We start from the raw sequence: 21,341 nt of genomic DNA, 5'->3' as shown, positions 1-21,341 counted from the left end.
AAGTATGTGGACATGTTAAATTTTCTGTTATATATAAAGATTTTATAGTAGAACTTTGGCTTCCCTCATAGCTCAGTTGCTAAAGCATCTGCCTGCAATGCAGGAGACCCTGGTTCAATTCCTGTGTTGGGAAGATCCCCTGGAGAAGGGAAAGGCTACCCACTCCAGTATTCTGGCCTGGAGAATTCCATGGGCTGTATAATCCATGGGGTCACAAAGAGTCGGATACGACTGAGCAACTTTCACTTCACTTCACTTCATATAGTAGAACTTTAGAGAAAATCATTTATTATTATTATTGTTTCGTCTCTAAGTTGTGTCTGATTCTCTGTGATCTTATGGACTGTAGCCTGCCACACTCCTCTGTCCATGAGATTTTCCAGACAAGAGTATTGGAGTGGGTTGCCATTTCCTCATCTAGGGATCTTCCTGACTCAAGGATAGAACCACAGATATCTCTAAAAAATATTTTCAATAAATAAATTTCTGTTCAGTTCAGTCACTCAGTTGTGTCTGACTCTTTGTGACCCCATGGACTACAGCATGTCAGGCTTCCCTGTCCATCACCAACTCCCGGACCTTACTCAAACTCATGTCCATTGAGTCAGTGATGCCATCCATCCAACCATCTAATCCTCTGTCATCCCCTTCTCCTCCTGCTTTCCACCTTTCCCAGCATCAGGGTCTTTTCCAATGAGTCGGTTTTTTGCATCAGGTGGCCAAAGTATTGGAGTTTCAGCTTCAGCATCAGTCCTTCCAGTGAATATTCCCTGGGAAAGGGAATGCCAAACCACTTCAGTATTCTTGCCTTGAGAACCCCATGAACAGTATGAAACAAATTTGGTCTTGACTAATTGGGCAAATGTCATAGTTATGCTAACCTGCAAACTCCTAGTATACAAAAGGGAATCAGTCACATGGAACACACAAAGTAAGGCTAAAAATGTATCCCTGGTTTTAGCTGAATTCTCAATCAAACTTAGCTGTTAAGCAAAGACTATTACAAAACAAAAATAGTGATGTTATAAGAAAAAATATAGATAAATCAAAATTACCAATAATTAGAGTATTCTCAAACCCACTCTAGTATTCTTGCCTGGGAAATCCCATGGACAGAGGAGCCTGGTGGGCTACAGTCTGTGGGATCACAAAAGAATATGCCATGACTTAAGTGACTAAACAGCAACAAATTCTCACACATAAAATAAATATATATACATGCATACAACCTGTATGTAATTTGACATGATTGCTTTTGCCAAAGCAGATACCAGACTTCCCTGAATGCTAGTCCTTGGACTCTTTCTTTGTCAGGGCAGTACTGACTGCCCTGGGGCTCTCTGTCCCTTCTCCCTAATGCAATGATCCCTGCTGGCTTGTTTTTGTGGTTCATGTTTAGGGGTGATGGGGAATTCAAGGACAGTGCCAAACAACAAAAAAATGGCCTTCTATAATATATTAATAACTTATTTTAAGCTTTTTCTCCCCACAATACATTCCTGAACTTTCTAAGAATGAGAAATAAAAACAAAAAATGATAATTTTAAAGAGATGCATATTTTGTAAGTTTTTATTGAATTGTATAAAGTAAATTAAATGCTGTAAAACTATGAGAAGAGAGGCTAAGTGGTCTAACTTTTCACTGGAGGTAAATGTGTCTAATGAAATAGATCTGCAGTAACAAGAAAGTAAACATGTATTTAGCTGGAGAATGGAAAATGCTAGCTATAGGAAATTACAATATTAAGGGAAATAAAGTTTAGAATAAACCTATATTGGGCTGCAGCCTTTAGGCCTATAAAGCCTGCAATTGTCCAGTTTTGACTGAAGAAAAGAGCCCAGAGTCAGCAAGAGAGACTTCAAAGGCTTAATGAATAGAGAGACTTTGTACATCTGAAGCAAAATCCTGGATTGACACTTCACTGACACCCTGCCATGGGCTGCCTGCAGGATGTGGCAGCAGTCTTTGCTCCTGGGGAAGGAGAGATCTCCAGTTATAGGGGTAATTGACATCAGGTTGGCTCATTCATTACCAAGGAAACAAGCAGAAGGGCATGCCCCTTACAGCTCCTTTGATAATAATTAGCAGCTGGGGCCTGGGGCAAGTATGTAGAAAGGTCAATCATATGAGTAGGAGAAGTAGGCACTGGTAGAGTAAGGGATGTATAGAGAGCAATAGAGCTCCCCTTGATAATAGACATGTAAATTTTCTAAACTGTGCTAGCAGAGTATATACTGATAGAGATTCTATAGGAGAACATGAAACAAAATGTGTAATGTATTTTAAGCAGTGAGGAAATTTTCCTATTTTATTTTCCTTAATGGCAACTGTATAGCCAAAGGCATTATTGTCCATAATCAGTATGAGAATAAACTGCCTAGCTCATGTGATAATTCTAGCATATTTATCAGTGTTTCATTTTAAGCAAACTATCCAAAAATGAAAAAGTCAAACAGTTACAAGTCAAAGTTGATTTTATAGTGGACAGTTATCATTTTGTCTACTCATCATTCACTTCTTCTTTTTCTGGAAGGAATACCTTAATTTTGCTTTAGAAAGTTACCTTCCCCCAGTATGTTATATAACATTAAAAAAAATACATTTGTGTAATTTATGGGCTTTCTTGGAACTAAAGCCTGCTTGAGACCCAACTAAAAATCAAACGCATAGCACAATTCTTGAGAGCTGTTGAGTTATCAGATGAATTCCTGACCTCCTTAGGACCATTATGTGAAATTCAATTTATGACCTGATGCTATGCAGCTGAAAAATAGGAGTAACATACTTCTAAAATATCACCTGGTTCCCCCCCACCCCCACTCCCTGCCGATCATTCTGGAATCCTTTTCAGAAGGAAGCAATTCATTCTTTGCTTGGAGTTCATGTGAATACATTGATTCAAAAAGAAAGGAAATCAAGACTTAATTCTGACAACTTGTCTCTGCTCCTTATCCCATTACTATTTTTTATTCATCCAGTTTTAAGGGGTTCTTTTTTTTTAATCTAAAAAATATATTAAACTTTTTTTGCTTTTATTTATAGAAATATATTAATATTTTCTTGTATAGTTTCTAGTTATTCTGACTTTCATTAAAAAGGTGTTTTCTATTTCATTATGACCAGGTGTCCCTTTTGGTTAAGAGTTAAGTTACAGGCTTCAAGTAATAAAAACTCTAAAATGCCAATGATACAAAAGCTACCTCTCTCTCATGTAAATATATTTTGGAAGTTACCAATTCAAGGTTGGCAAGGAGGCTCCAAATTCTCTATCTTGCTGTTCTACATCTTCAAAAATTTTATTTCTCTTTCCAATCTATCATTTTAGTAATATAGTAATTATATACACATTAAAAATATGAGGAAATAGCATGGAAATAAGGGTCTACTTATTCATTAATAGATATTTTCTGGAAGAGACAATGCTATGTTTCCACTCAAATCCTGATGGAATGAGTTTAATTATTTGACAGATTCAGCTGCAAGAGAGCCAGAGAAAAGTTATCTGTATTTAGGTGACCATAAAAGTGCTTAGCTAAAACTCAGTGGTTCTATCAATAAGTAAGGGAGAGAGAATTGATAATAGTGAATATATCCAAAATATTATTCCAAGTTTTTTATTTTATTGTTGTGAACATTCTTCACATTTATGATTTTTAATTTAATAGAAATATTTTTGTATATAGTGTGAGTCACTTTGGCATGGCTACTTGTGCTATTACGGTTTATTAAATATATCATGTATTTCTTCACTAAAATGAAATGTCACCTGTACCATATATAACATTCCTATATATATTTATCTGTTCGAATCCATTTAATGAGCCCAGTTCTTCTATTTTTTGAAACTTTTTTTTCCAATTCTCTATATCAATACAAAAGTTTCATTATTATTTTTAATTTTATATCTTACAGAGTTATTTTCTAAATTAATAGAGAGTGAATTTTTTTTTGCTGTACAGTTTTTTGAGCTTAAAATATGTATAGACTTATATACCTACAACAATCAAGGTACAGAGAAACAGTTCATTACCCTCAAAATCTCCCTTATGTTTTCCATTAGTAGTCATGACTGAATCTCACTCAAATACTTGGCAACTGCAAAACTTGCTTTCTGAAACTTCAGTTTTGTTTTTGAGAATACTATGTAAATGGACTCACATAAGAGGTAATCTTTGAAACTAATTGCTTTCATTCAGCTTAATAGATTTAAATTAATCCTCTGTTAATGTTTTCTTTTCAGTATTTTTATATTATTAGTGAGATAATGACCAACCTAGATAGCATATTAAAAAGCAGAGACATTACTTTGCCAACAAAGGTCCATTTAGTCAAAGCTATGGTTTCTCCAGCAGTCACATATGGATGTGAGATTTGGATTATCAAGAAAGCTGCTGCTACTGCTAAGTCACTTCAGTCATGTCCAACTATGCTACCCCATAGACGGCAGCCCACCAGGCTCCCCCGTCCCTGAGATTCTCCAGGCAAGAACACTGGAGTGGGTTGCCATTCCCTTCTCCAATGCATGAAAGTGAAAAGTGAAAGTGAAGTCGCTCAGTCATGTCTGACCCTCAGCGACCCCATGGACTGCAGCCTACCAGGCTCCTACGCCCATGGGATTTTCCAGGCAAGAGTATTGGACTGGGGTGCTATTGCCTTCTCCGATAAAGAAAGCTGAGTCCCTAAGAATTAATGCTTTTGAACTGTTGTGTTGGAGAAGACTCTTGAGAGTCCCTTAGACTGCAAGGAGATCCAGCCAGTCCATCCTAAAGGAAATCAGTCTTGAATGTTCATTGGAAGGACTTATGCTAAAGCTGAAACTCCAATACTTTGGCTACCTGATGTGAAGAACTAACTCATTTGAAAACACCCTGATGCTGGGAAAGATTGAAGTCAGAAGAAGGGGATGACAGAGGAAGAGATAGTTGGATGGCATCACCAACTCAATGGACATGAGTTTGAGTAAACTCCCGGAGTTGACGATGGACAGGGAGGCCTGGGATGCTGCAGTCCATGAAGTCACAAAGAGTCTGACACAACTGAGCAACTGAACTGAACTAAGATAATAAGTAGTTATATTAGTCAGGGTTCTCCAAAGAGACAATCAATAGCACATATACATATATGTACACAAACCCACCACACACATATAAAATCTTATTGAATTATCTTATAATCACTCAAGGGGAAGGTGATGTTTTACTGACTCCATCAATTCAAATGTTATTCTCTCACCTGGAAACACTTTCACAGATGCATCCAGAAATAATGTTTACCTAAATACCTGGGTGCTCACCATGACAAAATATGATTGACACAGAAAAATAACCTCTACAATGGTATTCTTTTGGATACTACACCACAATTTGTTCACCTGTTTATTCAATGAACAATATGTGGGTTGTTTCATTTTTTTTTTTGTTTTAAATTTTAAAATCTTTAATTCTTACATGCATTCCCAAACATGAACCCCCCTCCCACCTCCCTCCCCATAACATCTTTCTGGGTCGTGTTTATAAATAGAGCCACTAAAATTTCCTATAAATTTAATAAATAGCTAAAAGTTTTTAAGGGGGAAAATTTAGGAATTGGATATCTGAGTTATAGAGTAAAAATTTTTTTGATAATGTCAAATGATATCAATAACCTTAGATATGCAGATGACACCACCCTTATGGCAGAAAGTGAAAGGAACCAAACAGCCTCTTGATGAAAGTGAAAGAGGAGAGTGAAAAAGTTGGCTTAAAGCTCAACATTCAGAAAACGAAGATCATGGCATCTGGTCCCATCACTTCATGGGAAATAGATGGGGAAACAGTAGAAACAGTGCCAGACTTTATTTTTGGGGGCTCTAAAATCACTGCAGATGGTGATTCAGCCATGAAATTAAAAGACACTTACTCCTGGGAAGGAAAGTTATGACCAACCTAGACAGCATATTCAAAAACACAGACATTACTTTGTCAACAAAGGTCCGTCTAGTCAAGACTATGGTTTTCCAGTGGTCATGAATGGATGTGAGAGTTGGACTGTGAAGAAAGCTGACCAAAGAACTGATGCTTTTGAACTGTGGTGCTGGAGAGGACTCTTGTGAGTCCCTTGGACTGCAAAGAGATCTAATCAGTCCACCCTAAAGGAGATTAGTCCTGGGTGTTCATTGGAAGGACTGATGCTGAAGCTGAAACTCGAGTACTTTGGCCACCTCATGCGAAGAGTTGACATCATTGGAAAAGGCCCTGATGACGGGAGGGACTAGGGGCAAGAGGAGAAGGGGACAATGGAGGATGAGATAGCTGGATGGCATCACTGACTCGATGTACATGAGTTTGGGTGAACTCCGGGAGTTGGTGATGGACAGAGACGCCTGGCGTGCTGTGATTCATGGGATTGCAAAGAGTCGGATATGACTGAGCAACAGAACTGAACTGAACTGAACTGTCAAACGATTTCCAGAGTGATTGCAACTTTTACACTCACATGAGAGATGTTTGAGGATTACAGATTATTTACACTTTTACTAACATCTAGATATTGTCAGTGTTTTTATTTTAGCCATTGTACTAGTTATGGATTTAAAGTGAATTATAATCCCTAAAATATATACATTGAAGCCTTAATGTCCAAGCTGCCTGTTTTGGAGATAAGGCCTTTATGGGAGAATTAGATTAAATGAGGTCATAAATATGGGATCTTTATCTAGATAGAACTGACATTTTTAAAAGAGAGTGATATCACAACTTTCTTTCTCCATAATTTCCAAGGAAATTCCATGTGAGAAATACAATGAGAATATGGCCATCTGTGAGGCATAAAGGGAGCTCTTCACCTCAGTTCAGTTCAGTTCTGTCACTCAGTTGTATCCGACTATTTGCAACCCCATGGACTGGAGCACTTCAGGCCTTCATGTCCATTACCAACTCCTGGAGTTTATGCAAACTGATGTCCATTGAGTTTGGTGATGCCATCTAACCATCTCATCCTCTGTCGTCCATTTATCCTCTGCCCTCAATCTTTCCCAGCAGCATGGTCTTTTCAAATGAGTCAGCTCTTCGCATTAGGTGACCAAAGTATTGAAGTTTCAGTTTCAACATCAGTCCTTCCAAAGGACACTCAGAACTGATCTCCTTTAGGATGGACTGGTTGGATCTCCTTGCAGTCCAAGACTCTCTAGAGTCTTCTCCAACATCACAGTTCAAAGCTTCAATTCTTCAGTGCTCAGCTTTCTTTGCAGTTCACCTCTCACATCCATACATGACTACTGGAAAAAACATAGCTTGGACTAGATGGACCTATGCTGGCAAAATAATGTCTCTGCTTTTTAATATGCTGTCTAGGTTGGTCATAACTTACCTTCCATGCAGTGTCTTTTAATTTCATGGCTTCAGTCACCATCTGCAGTGGTTTTAGAGCCCCCCCAAAATATTCAGTCACTGTTTCTCCATATATTTGCCGTGAAGTGATGGGACCGGATGCCATGATCTTTGTTTCTGAATGTTGAGCTTTAAGCCAACTTTTTCACTCTCCTCTTTCACTTTCATCAAGAGGCTTTTAGTTCCTCTTCACTTTCTGCCATAAGCATGGTGTCATCTGCATATCTGAGGTTGATATTTCTCCTGGCAATCTTGATTCCAGCTTGTGCTTCATCCAGCCCTGCATTTTTCATGATGTACTCTGCATATAAGTTAAAAAAAGCATGCTGATAATATACAGCCTTGACGTACTCCTTTTCCTATTTGGAACCAGTCTGTTGTTTCATGTCCAGTTCTAATTGTTGCTCCCTGACCTGCATACAAGTTTCTCAAGAGGCAGGTCAGGTGGTCTGGTATTCCCATCTCTTTCAGAATATTCCACAGTTTATTGTGATACACATAGTCAAAGGCTTTGGCATAGTCAATAAAAAAGAAATAGATGTTTTTCTGGAATTCTCTTGCTTTTTTGATGATCCAGTGGATACTGGCAATTTGATCTCTGGTTCCTCTGCTTTTTCTAAAACAAGCTTGAACATCTGGATGTTCATGGTTCATGTATTGCTGAAGCCTGGCTTGGAGCATTTTGAGCATTCCTTTTATAGTAATGTGTGAGTTCAATTGCGCAGTAGTTTGAGCTTTCTTTGGCATTGCCTTTCTTTGGAATTGGAAAGAAGACTGATCTTTTCCAGTCCTGTGGCCACTGCTGAGTTTTCCAAACATTCTGGCATATTGAGTGCAGCACTTTCATACCATCATCTTTCAAGATTTGAAATAGGTCAACTGGAATTTCATCACCTACTCTACCTTTATTCCTAGTGATTCTTATTAAGGTACACTTGACTTCACATTCCAGGATGTCTGGCTCTAGATGAGTGATCACACCATCGTGATTTTCTTGGTCATGAAGATCTTTTTTTGTACCATTAGCAGAAAACAAATTGGCCAAATACCTTCATTTAGGGCTACTAACTTCCAGAATTATGCGACTCTAAAACTATGTTGTTTAAGCCTTCCAGTGTCCGGTATTTTGTATGGTGACCCATCTAACTAATACAGTTGCCTATAGGGAGATATCACCATAATTTTAATTGATTTTCCTAATGGCTAATGATATGAACAACTACTCATGTGCTTATTTGCCTTCAAGACAACCTCTTTAATAAAGCAACTTTGAATCATTCCCAGTGATGAGAGGGAGTGAATAATTTATTATGCTCCATTTACCTGCTATATGGGGGAGCATGGTGGGCTGTTGTCTGTGGGGTCGCACAGAGTTGGACACGACTGAAGTGACGAAGCAGCAGCACCAGCAGCAGCAGCAGGGATATTTAAACCATTTTTTCGGTAGGGAGCTATGGCAAAACTGATAATTCTAAAAAATTTAAAAAATATACTTTGCATGAGTATGAAATAAATGTTAGCTGGGTTAATTAGCAGAACTGGTAACATCATTTTTTAACTGTAGTATATTTGCACAATCTTGGCTGATATTGTTATTTACCCAGCCAAAAAAAAGTAAAATATTATTTTTACTCCATCTCATATTATATGCTCTACCATTTCTTTGTTCTCTTTTGCAGTAAAATGTCTCCAAATACTTCTATGTACTAGCTATTTCTAGTTTAATATCCTTTCATTCTGTGTGGGGTGGGAGGAAAGCAAGAAAGATCCAACTATATGTCAAAACCCATTTTAAATATGAAAAGCATTTAAATAAAAAGTTAGTTTAAAAGAAAGTGATGGAGAAAGACATACTTTGCTCATACTAATCAAAAGATAGGTTTAGTACCTATATCAATTTCAAATAGAATAGGGAAACATGTATTAATAGGATATATTGGCTAATGAAAAACATCAATAAAAAGACACAACAATTTTAAATATGTATGGACTTATATGTCAAAATAATTAAGGAAAAACTGAATAACCTATAAAAAGACAGACAAATCTACTGTTATAATAAGAGAGTTTAACTCTTTTCTTTCAGTAATCAATGGATCAAGCAGGAAGAAAATCAATAAGAAAATGGTTAACCTGAATAAAACTTTTAATCAACTTGCCTTAATTACATTTACAGAAAGCCGCATTCTACAATAGTAGAATACATATGTTACTCAAGCTGAAATGTGAATGGAAACTTTACCAGGCTACTCCATATTCTTGGTCATAAAACATACCTTGACAATCTAAGTCTACAAAATTAAAAGAAAATGGAATTAAGGTAGAAATCAATAACCAAAAGTTATTTGGAAAATCCCCACATATTTGGAGATTAAACTATTCACTTCTAAATAATACATGGGCTGGTGCATGGGGATGACCCAGAGAGATGTTGTGGGGAGGGAGGTGGGAGGGGGGTTCATGTTTGGGAACGCATGTAAGAATTAAAGATTTTAAAATTTAAAATAAAGAAATAAATAAAAAATAAATAATACATGGGTCAGTGAATAAATTGTAAAATAAATTTTAAAATGTTTTTATATAAATATGAAAATACAACTGATAAAACTTTAAGTGATAGAGCAAAATGCCCATATTAGACAATAAGTAAGATATAAAATGTAAGTTTCACATTGGGCTTCCCTGGAGCCTCAGAGGAAAAGAATCTGCTTGCCAATGCAGAAGATGTGGGCTTGATCCCTAGGTTAGGAAGATCCCCTGGAGAAAGAGAGGGCAACCCACTCTACTATTCTAGCGTGAGAAATCCCATGGACAGAGGAGGAATACAGTACATGAGTTCAGAAAAGAGTCAGATGTGACTTAGAGACTAAACAAAAAGGAGATATAAAATCAGTTATCTAAGCTTGCATCTTTGCAAGGTAAAGAAACAAGATAAAATTAAGCTTAAGACATGCAGGAAAAAGTAATAATTAAAAGTAGAAATCAAATAAATTGAAAATGGAAAATACTAGGGAAAAATCAATGGAAGCAAAAGTTGGTTATTTGAAATAAAATTAATAAGTTCTATCCAAACACAGGAACAGTGGCTGTGCTTTGCTAGAGCAGCCATGAAGAGATACTCCACACCCAAGGTAAGAGAAACCAAGTAAGATGGTAGTGTTGCAAGAGGGCATCAGAGGGCAGACATACTGAAACCATACTCACAGAAAACTAGTCAATCTAATCACACTAGGACCACAGCCTTGTCTAACTCAACGAAACCAAGCCATGCCTGCAGGGCAACCAAGATGGGTGGGTCATGGTGGAGAGCTCTGACAGAATGTGGTCCACTGGAGAAGGGACCACTGAAGCCATTTCAGTATTCTTGGCTTGAGAACCCCATGAACAGTATGAAAAGGCAAAATGATAGGATACTGAAGGAGGAACTCCCCAGGTCATTAGGTGCCCAATATGCTACTGGAGATCATTGGAGAAATAACTCCAGAAATAATGAAGGGATGGAGCCAAAGCAAAAACAATACACAGCTGTGGATGTGACTTGTGATAGAAGCAAGATCCGATGCTGTAAAGAGCAATATTGCATAGGAACCTGGAATGTCAGGTCCATGAATCAAGGCAAATTGGAAGTGGTCAAACAAGAGATGGCAAGGGTGAATGTCGACATTTCTAGGAATCAGAGAACTAACATGGACTGGAATGGGTGAATTTAACTCAGATGACCATTATATCTACTACTGCAGACAGGAATCCCTCAGAAGAAATGGAGTGGCCATCATGGTCAACAAAAGAGTCCGAAATGCAGTACTCGGATGAATTCTCAAAAACGACAGAATGATCTCTGTGCATCTCCAAGGAAACCATTCAATATCACAGTTATCCAAGTCTATGGCCCAACCAGTAACACTGAAGAAGCTAATGTTGAATGGTTCTATGAAGACCTACAAGACCTTTTAGAACTAACACCCAAAAAAGATCTCCTTTCTATTATAAGAGACTGGAATGCAAAAGTAGTAAGTCAAGAAACACCTGGAGTAAAAGGCAAATTTGGCATTGGAATACGGAATGAAGCAGGGCAAAGACTAACAGAGTTTTGCCAAGAAAATGCACTGGTCATAGCAAACACCCACTTCCAACAACACAAGAGAAGACTCTACACATGGACATCACCAGATAGTCAACACCAAAATCAGACTGATTTTATTCTTTGCAGCCAAAGATAGAGAAGCTATATACAGTCAACAAAACAAGACCAGGAGCTGACTGTGGCTCACATCATGAACTCCTTATTACCAAATTCAGACTTAAATTGAAGAAAATAGGGAAAACCAACAGACCATTCAAGTATAACCTAAATCAAATACCTTGTGATTATACAGTGGAAGTGAGAAATAGATTTAAGGGCCTAGATCTGACAAATATAGTACCTGATGAACTATGGAATGAGGTTTGTGACATTGTACAGGAGACAGGGATCAAGACCATCCCCATGGAAAAGAAATGCAAAAAAGCAAACTGGCTCTCTGTGGAGGCCTTACAAATAGCTGTGAAAAGAAGAGAGGCGAAAAGCAAAGGAGAAAAGGAAAGATATAAGCATCTGAATGCAGAGTTCCAAAGAATAGCAAGAAGAGATAAGAAAGCCTTCTTCAGCAATCAATGCAAACAAATAGAGGAAAAGAACACAATGGGAAAGACTAGAGATCTCTTTAATAAAATTAGAGATACCAAGGGAACATTTCATGCAAAGATGGGCTCGATAAAGGACAGAAATGGTATGGACCTAACACAAACAGAATATATTAAGAAGAGGTGGCAAGAATACACAGAAGAACTGTACAAAAAAGATCTTCATGACCCAGATAATCATGATGATGTGATCACTAATCTAGAGCCAGGCATGTTGGAATGTGAAGTCAAGTGGGTCTTAGAAAGTATCACTATGAACAAAGCTAATGGAGGTGATGGAATTCCAGTAGAGCTGTTTCAAATCCTGAAAGATGATGCTGTGAAAGTGCTTCACTCAATATGCCAGCAAATTTGGAAAACTCAGCAGTGACCACAGGACTGCAAAATGTCAGTTTTCGTTCCATTTCCAAAGAAAGGAGATGCCAAAGAATGCTCAAACTACCACACAATTGCACTCATCTCACACGCTAGTAAATTAATGCTCAAAATTACCCAAGCCAGGCTTCAGCAATACGTGAACTGTGAACTTCCTGATTTTCAAGCTGGTTTTAGAAAAGGCAGAGGAACCAGAGGTTAAATTGCCAACATCTGCTGGATCATGGAAAAAGCAAGAGAGTTCCAGAAAAACATCTATTTCTGCTTTATTGACTATGCCAAAGTCTTTGACTGTGTGGATCACAATAAACTGTGGAACATTCTGAAAGAGATGGGAATACCAGACCACCTAACCTGCCTCTTGAGAAATCTGTATGCAGGTCAGGAAGCAACAGTTAGAACTGGACATGGAACAACAGATCGTTCCAAATAGGAAAAAGAGTGCGTCAAGGCTGTATATTGTTACCCTGCTTATTTAACTTATATGCAGAGTACATCATGAGAAATGCTGGACTGGAAGAAACACAAGCTGGAATCAAGATTGCCTGGAGAAATATCAATAACCTCAGATATGCAGATGACACCACCCTTATGGCAGAAAGTGAAGATGAACTAAAAAGCCTGTTGATGAAAGTGAAAGAGGAGAGTGAAAAAGTTGGCCTAAAGCTCAACATTCAGAAAACGAAGATCATGGCATCCGGTCCCATCACTTCATGGCAAATAGATGGGGAAACAGTGGGAACAGTGTCAGACTTTATTTTTAGAGGCTCCAAAATCACTGCAGATGGTGACTGCAGCCATGAAATTAAAAGATGCTTACTCCTTGGAAGAAAAGTTATGAGCAACCTAGATAGTATATTCAAAAGCAGAGACATTACTTTGTCAACAAAGGTCTGTCTAGTTAAGGCTTTGGTTTTTCCTGTGGTTATGTATGGATGTGAGAGTTGGACTGTGAAGAAGGCTGAGCACCAAAGAATTGATGCTTTTGAACTGTGGTGTTGGAGAAGACACTTGAGAGTCCCTTGGACTGCAAGGAGATCCAACCAGTCCATTCTGATGGAGATCAACCCTGGGATTTCTTTGGAAGGAATGATGCTAAAGCTGAAACTCCAGTACTTTGGCCACCTCATGAGAAGAGTTGACTCATTGGAAAAGACTCTGATGCTGGGAGGGATTGGGGGCAGGAGGAGAAGGGGACGGCAGAGGATGAGAAGGCTGGATGGCATCAGTAACTCGATGGACGTGAGTCTGAGTGAACTTAGGAGATGGTGATGGACATGAGGCCTGGTGTGCTGCGGTTCATAGGGTCGCAAAAAGTCAGACACGACTGAGCGAGTGAACTAAAACTGAAAATGATTTCAATTAACACAAAATAAACATTTAGCATACATTTTGGATATTAGCTGATGCTGATTTTATGCTACTTTTGAGTAATTTTACAAAAGGAATTTATTGTGCAATAGTTTTTAAAAAGCACAAAATTTGATCATGAAGTTAGCTATTTCAGCCTCATGTTTTTCCCCCAATGGTGTGTCTATTTTATATTTAATCAGTTGAAATTCATGTGTCATTACTAAAAAAAAATCTGATTACAACGATTATTTCAAAATGAGTACCATATTCTTCAAGGCAGTTATTTTGGAAAGGTATGATAAACTTATTTCATCAGTTACAGCATTGTAATTATATTGAAAATAATTTTTCAAACTTACCTTTTCAACTACAAGACAGATTACAGATTTAGAAACAATAATTATTAGTTTTAAGAACAAACAAGAATTAGATGCTTTGAAAAGATAATACTTTTAAAGATTATGCTTTTACATCATAAAGATATAGAAGTTCTCTTTACAATTGATTTCAGAAGAATGGCTAAAACTTCTGGCCCAATTTTAGAAGCATCCTTGAATGAACTGTTACTTTCTTAAAGTAGGTACTTTATCAGCATGTGTTTGACTTAAAAGCCTAGGCGCTTTCACTTTCATTATTCTTTGAGTTTTCTTTATTGTTCTGAAAATGAATTTTGTTTCTTTCAAAAAGATTGTCAATAAAAGGAGTGGAACGTGAAATATGCTCACTGTAATCTACTAGCCAAATATGCCATTTCTACAAGAACTGACAATAGATACTCTGCTGAATGTCATTGTATATGGAAAAACTGCTCAAAAGATTCAGTCTCACTCTGGGCAGTAGAATCAATTATTTCTTGGTTATGAAGGAACAGCCACTAGAAATATTGTTTGGTACTAATAAAACTTTTCCTCACGTTTCCTTGAGATATGCAAGGAAAAATGATTGAATATGTGGCATATTTCCATTAGTTAAAGGACATTTTTATTATCAGCAAATTATTTAATGTTCCTGAGAACAAGTATTAAAACTAAATATATTTTATACCAGCATGGCTGCCCCTTCTTAAGGAGTTTTAAAATTAATAGATTCCCCAAACCTTGTAACCTACTCTTTCTTTTAAAAATATTGAGTCACTAAAAAAGATATTGGACCTCACTAACTGGAATAAAATATTCAAGTTTCACATCATCAATCAGACATGTGATGTATTTATGTTGAATAAAAATGTTTGTACAAATATCAATGTCTATCCTTGGTAGTACTTTCCCACCAGGTCTGAGATAACATTTATCACATTTATTGTTCACACTATTTCAACAACTCCTTAACTGCTGGCTGCTGACATTTCTGAGTTTGGATCCTGTTTTCATTTTATTTTGTATTTCATCATCTATAAAAACAATTTAAGATGTAACTAATGCACAAGGGAGACTAAAAGTTAAAACTTTTGTGTCATTAGTGCAATACTTGATGCATTGTAGTTTCTCTCTCTCTCTTTTTAAACTCCACCATTGTTTGATTTCTTTATTATTATTATTTATTTATTTATTTTGGCCATGTGGTATATCAATCTTGCTTCCTGACCAGGAATCAAACCCATGCTCCCTTCATTGGAAGCACAGGAAATAACCACTGGACCACTAGGGAAATCCCTGTAGCTTCTCAATAATTATGTTACTTTTTTTTCTTTTATTCAGGACTTGAGGGTGCTCAGGAGATGCTTGTATGTTATTATACTCCTTTTTAAATTGAATCTGAACGGATCAGAGGTAAAGATTCCGCCTGCTAATGCAGGAGACTTGGGTTCATTCCCTGGGTCTGGAAGATCCCCTGGAGAAGGAAATGGCAACCTACTCCTATACTCTTGACTGGAAAACCCCAAGGACAGAGGAACCTGGCGGGCTACAGTCCATAAAGCTGCAAAGAGTCAGACATGACTGAGTACACACACACTGGAGTGGATCAACAGGGAGATAGGAAGAGAGACAAAAGCTTGAAGAGAACCAAAGCAAGGACACAAACTGAAAGTACAATTTTCTTTTTTTTTGTTAATCATTCATGATCTGTGGTAAATGTATTCAAACCAGTACTATTATCATTATTGAAACCATGACTTTGATTTTTAAAAGATCATTAAAATAGGTAGGAATAAATCTATGGCCACAATGTACTAAAGGTACAATGATTTGTAGTTTTAACTTTTGAAAAAAAAAAGTTTTTTTTTTTTAAATTTTATCAACTTTATTTCCTTTAAAGATAAACTATATATTTTGCTTATAGAATTAAGCTAAATTAGTATAACAAAATATCAAAAAATAAAATTGCTAACAGTTAATGCTATAAATAGGTGGTGATTTATAAAAAAACATTTTTTACTGTATGATTCTTGATGATTTGTGACTGATTTTTAGTCAATAGTAAGTGCATGATAAGCTATTAGTATAATAAATTACTTGAATTGACTTCTTGAGACAATAAATTTTTCATTCCTGAGATAATACTTATATATTCAAGAGGTATTTTTTAATTGATGGATTTAGTTTAATAATATTTTATCTAGGATCATTGCATCTACGTTAATAAGTGAGATTTCTTTTTTTACTGTCCATATTGGCTTAGACGGTAAATAATTCACTTGGGAATTGTCAGGCAAGTGTATGCTCCTTGGTTCTCTCTCATCACAACAAAGATTTGGAGTGATGGACATTAAAGCCCTTGGCTCCCAGGTCTTGGACAGACTGTGTTATAGCTCTTAGATAAATCAGTGTTACAGTTCCATGTTACAGCTCTATTTTATTTAGAAAATAGCAGGAAAATCCATCCTCGAGGTGTGAGGGCATGTCAACCCAAAGACATGAAGAGAAGAGCACCCCAGCATGTGGAGGAGAGAGAGAGAGAGAGACACCTGGCCCTTTGGCTCCCTTTTTATATGTCTTTTCCTCCCCCTGGGCCTGCCCTATGTAAACTGGGCTAGCCAGGAGTGTTGTTTGTTTTACCTGAGATCCTCACTCTGGTCCTCGGACCTTCCTTTGTTCTGTTTTCATGGGGCTTTTCCCTTCCTTATCTTTTAGCCACCTTTACTCTGGACTCCTGTTTTCTATTCTAACTACCTAGCACAATGAAAGAGATGCTGGTTCCATCCCTGGGTTGGGAAGACCCCTGGAGAAGAGTATGACTAACCAATCTAGTATTCTTGCCTGGAGAATCTCATCAGCTATAATACAAGGGTCACAAAGAGTCATGCATGACTAAGTGATTAAGCATCTTGATTTTAGTATCAAAAATATGCCAACCTAATCAAATGATGGAGGGTGAAATATTCCTAACTTTTTCTGTTCTTCAAAAGAGTTTATAAAGGCTATAGATTATATTATCTTCTTTGAATGCTTTATAAAAATATTTTAATAATATCTGAATTGGTGCTTGCATATTGTTTATTTTTTAGTAGATTTAAGCTATGCTTTTAAAAATTTCAACTGGTTTCAAATCTATCTTTAGAATAGCATATAAAAGTGTTTGAAGTACATATATGTTTATATTCATGCTACATATGCGTATGAGAATCCTCATGGTAGCCTAAATAATTTATATTTTTTAGAAAAAAAATTCATCTTCATTAAACTTAGTTATATATTTTCTTATGAATTTTCTTATTAAAACTATTTAATCGATATATATTCACACCCTATTTTATTAACCAACAGTTTATGCATGCTTTATATATTTCTTTTAACATTTTATAATTGACTTTTTTCAATTTTATCTCTAGAGAATCAATACTGAAAATATAATATGTGTTAAAATTTAATCTTTGAATTCTTAATACATCTGTCTGGGGTCAAATCAGTCTCTACCACTTACTTGAGGTATGACCCTGGATAATTTACTGAGTGTGTTTCTGTCTTACTCTCTTCTTTCTCATCTATATATTAAGGATAATTATACGTGATCTTCGTAAGGATGATTAGTGGGATTCAATAAAATAATTTTAATAAAGCAGTTAGTAAATTTCCTATTATGTAGAAAACATTCAGTAATTACTTATTAGGATTCTTATTTCAACCAATAGTATTTACTTTCATAAAACATTAGTGTTACCTGTTATAGGATTTATGTATGATGAGTGATGAGGTCAGTATATCTATCTAGGATTCTGAAGATTTGAATTTGACTTATGCTGTGTGGATTACAGCTTCTTAACATTTATTTCATATCATCACACTTAGACTTCTTTTCCTAATTAAAAAAATGACAGGTTTAGACTAGATCAGAGGTCAGAAACTACTACCCATGGCTAAATGAGGCTTGTTATTGGAGCACAGTCACACCCCGTTTTTTTACACATTGTGTTTGCTTTTGCACTAGGTGGCAGAGTTAAATAGTTGCCCTTAAAGCTGAAAATATTTGGTTTCATTCCTTTGTCTTAATTCTTCACTAGATTATTTTAAAAAGCTTTCCTGTGCTGATGTGCTATGATTTATAATATTTATTTCTAAATGAGCCAACCTGTTTGGAAGGAAGAATAGAAATAGAGTGTAAATAGATCTTCCTTTTCCTATATCCATGGAACCAAACTTCACAGATTCTCACTGAGAAATCGCTATCCCCAGACATCTATGTTTAATTATGATCAGTTACTTACAAAATTATGATGGTTAGTAAGTGGTGGTAAATAACATATTTGTTCTGATTTTCCTCTACCCTGTGCTTGCAATGGCAACCCACTCCAGCACTCTTGCCTGGAAAATCCCATGGGCGGAGGAGCCTGGTGGGCTGCAATCCATGGGGTTGCGAAGAGTCGGACATGACTGAGTGACTTCACTTTCACTTTTCACTTTCATGGACTGGAGAAGGAAATGGTAACCCACTCCAGTGTCCTTGCCTGGAGAATCCCAGGGATGGGGGAGCCTGGTGGGCTGCCTTCTATGGGGTTGCGCAGAGTCGGGCACAGCTGAAGTGATTTAGCAGCAGCAGCAGCAGCATGCTTATAGCACTCCTTGGATCAAACTTACTGTCTCCTGTCGCTGTGAGCTCTCTCAGCTTTACCTCTTACTTGACTTACACTAAATGTAGATCCTCTGCCTGATGAAATAATTTCTCATATTTATGATCTGCTGCCTTGTGAATCTTGGTACTAGGTTAGGCCCACAGTGGCAGCTATCCATTTTGGGGCCAAGATTATATCACACCTTAGATTTATAATTTCATTTTGAAATCACTTTCCTCCAAAACTATTTTTCCATTTACTAAGAAATTCAAGGCATCCTGTATTCCACAGGATGTAAAAATACATCAACCTGAAATAGAATCCCTTGAGTCATCTCTAATTTTCCAACAAAGTTGCTCTTTCCTCAGTTAAATCTATCCTGTCTCTACTCTCATTCTATAGCATCTTACAATAGCATCTTACATTGATACAGGTTGCCATGTTATTTCAGTTATCTAACTTGTAAGTAGTAGTAGCATATGTTAAGTACTCAGTAAATAATGGTTGTCCCTATAATGTTACTGTTACTCACTTGTTCAGGAACTGGCAGGTTGAGATACAACATCAGCACCATTCTAGAATTCCTAATGCTTTTGCATCAAATAATTGGCTTTCTATGAAAATTCAGCTTACATATCTAAATATAACTGAACAGAGAAATATCTCTGATATCTAATGGAGAAAAATAAAATAATGATTCAGAAATGTAGAGTCACTTTACAAACATATAACAGAATGTACTCCTGTTTCTCTTCAGATTGCATAAATCTTTTACCTTTGGGTAAACAAACAAAAAAACAAATAATTGGTGTAAGTTCTTATCTCTTATCCTATAGTTAGAATTCAGCCACTTCATGACTACAATACTGTTTGAAACTGGACTTAATTTGAAGAGATTATAGCAGATAGTAAGATTTATAAATAGATATCATGGAGTAAGATTCAAATTTATATATATATATATATATATATATATTACACATATATAAAGGCATATATAAAGAAAGGGGCTTCCCTGGTTGCTTAAATGGTAAAGAATTCGTCTACAGTGTGGGAGACCTGGGTTTGAGTCCTAGGTTGGGAAGATCCCCTGGAGGATGGCATGGCTATCCACTCCAGTATTCTTTCCTGGAGAATTCCCATGGACAGCAGAACCTGGCGGGCTACAGTCCATGGGGTTGCAGAGTCGAACACAACTAAGCACAGCAGAAATGATGCTGAGACATATAAGATTTATATATATATATTACTAGTCTATATAGTAATAGTAGGGATATTATTCAATAAATCGTGACAAACTTATTTCATTATCTAAAATGGAAGACAAGAAAGGAAATTAAAAGCCAGCATGGAGGGTATAAGCTAAGTATAATGAAAGGTTTCTTCACAGTTAAGAATATTTAAGCATAAGAATGGGCTACCCAAGGGAAGATATCTTTTACAGGGAAAGAGATTTCCACATCAATGGAAGTTTAATTGTGTTCATGCTTGAAGGTCAGAAAATAGACTTGACAGTATCTCAGATGTGTTCCAATATAGCCCTGTGACTCTTAAGAATAAATTTTTGAGTAAATATTATTATATTATTTATAGTGAAAAGATTTTATACTTTCAGAAAAGATCAGCAGCCATATTTTAACATCATCTTCACACATTCACATTTATGGTACTCCCCTGAAGAGATATTTAAATCCTTTTATAAGAGAGTTTCCCATAGATAGGCGATAAATGCAAACGTGGTTCCATATTGCCTTTATCTGGATTAGATGCTGAGCTCAGTGAGCATTAGAGTTTTTAAACGAATACATTTCAGAAGCACTGAGAAATGAACTTTAAGTGACTTATATTGCTCATGAAGCCTGTAGCCTTTAGAGTAAAAATACTATGCATTCCTAGGAAATGCTATTTGCTGTTCGTTAAACTCTATAACATAAAGTGTTAGGAAGCAGGTTTTTTTATTCTTTAAAATTTTTTAATATAAATTTATTTATTTTAATTGGAGGTTAATTACTTTACAATATTGTATTTGTTTTGCCACACACCAACATGAATCCGCCACAGGTATGGGGGAAATACAAACATAAAAAGAAGGAAGAAAGGGAGAACTCTGTGGCAAAGGATTGGAATTGTAGATATCAACATGCAATTATGAATATAAATTATTTATTTATAAATATTAAACATATATGTTTATATGTGCATATAAAATTACCCACTAAAATGGCCTAAACATGATGAGACAAGAGTATCAATAAGAAAACAGAAGTTTTTGTGTATATTAACTCTTGTACTGGGGCAGGGAAAATACAAGATGGACCTGAAACATTTTGTTTCATCAGAAATTCAAGAAGTGCTCAAAAACTGACAGGATACAAGAACTGTTATGGTAACCAATCAAAGGGATAAAAGTAATCTCAAAGAAAGGAAAACCATAGGGAGAAGGGCAATAAAATTGTATATCCCCATTTTCAAGCAGGGCCTTTTCTGTTCCACAACACACAAGCCATGGATATGGACCAAGAACTGATGCAAGGACTCTTAATAACTAAAAAGAAGAGAAGTCAGCAGAGCTTTG

This window comes from Ovis aries, chromosome 1 (assembly GCF_016772045.2).
Source record: "Ovis aries strain OAR_USU_Benz2616 breed Rambouillet chromosome 1, ARS-UI_Ramb_v3.0, whole genome shotgun sequence".
NCBI lineage: Eukaryota > Metazoa > Chordata > Mammalia > Artiodactyla > Bovidae > Ovis > Ovis aries.
Note: the sequence above shows the minus strand (reverse complement) of the source record.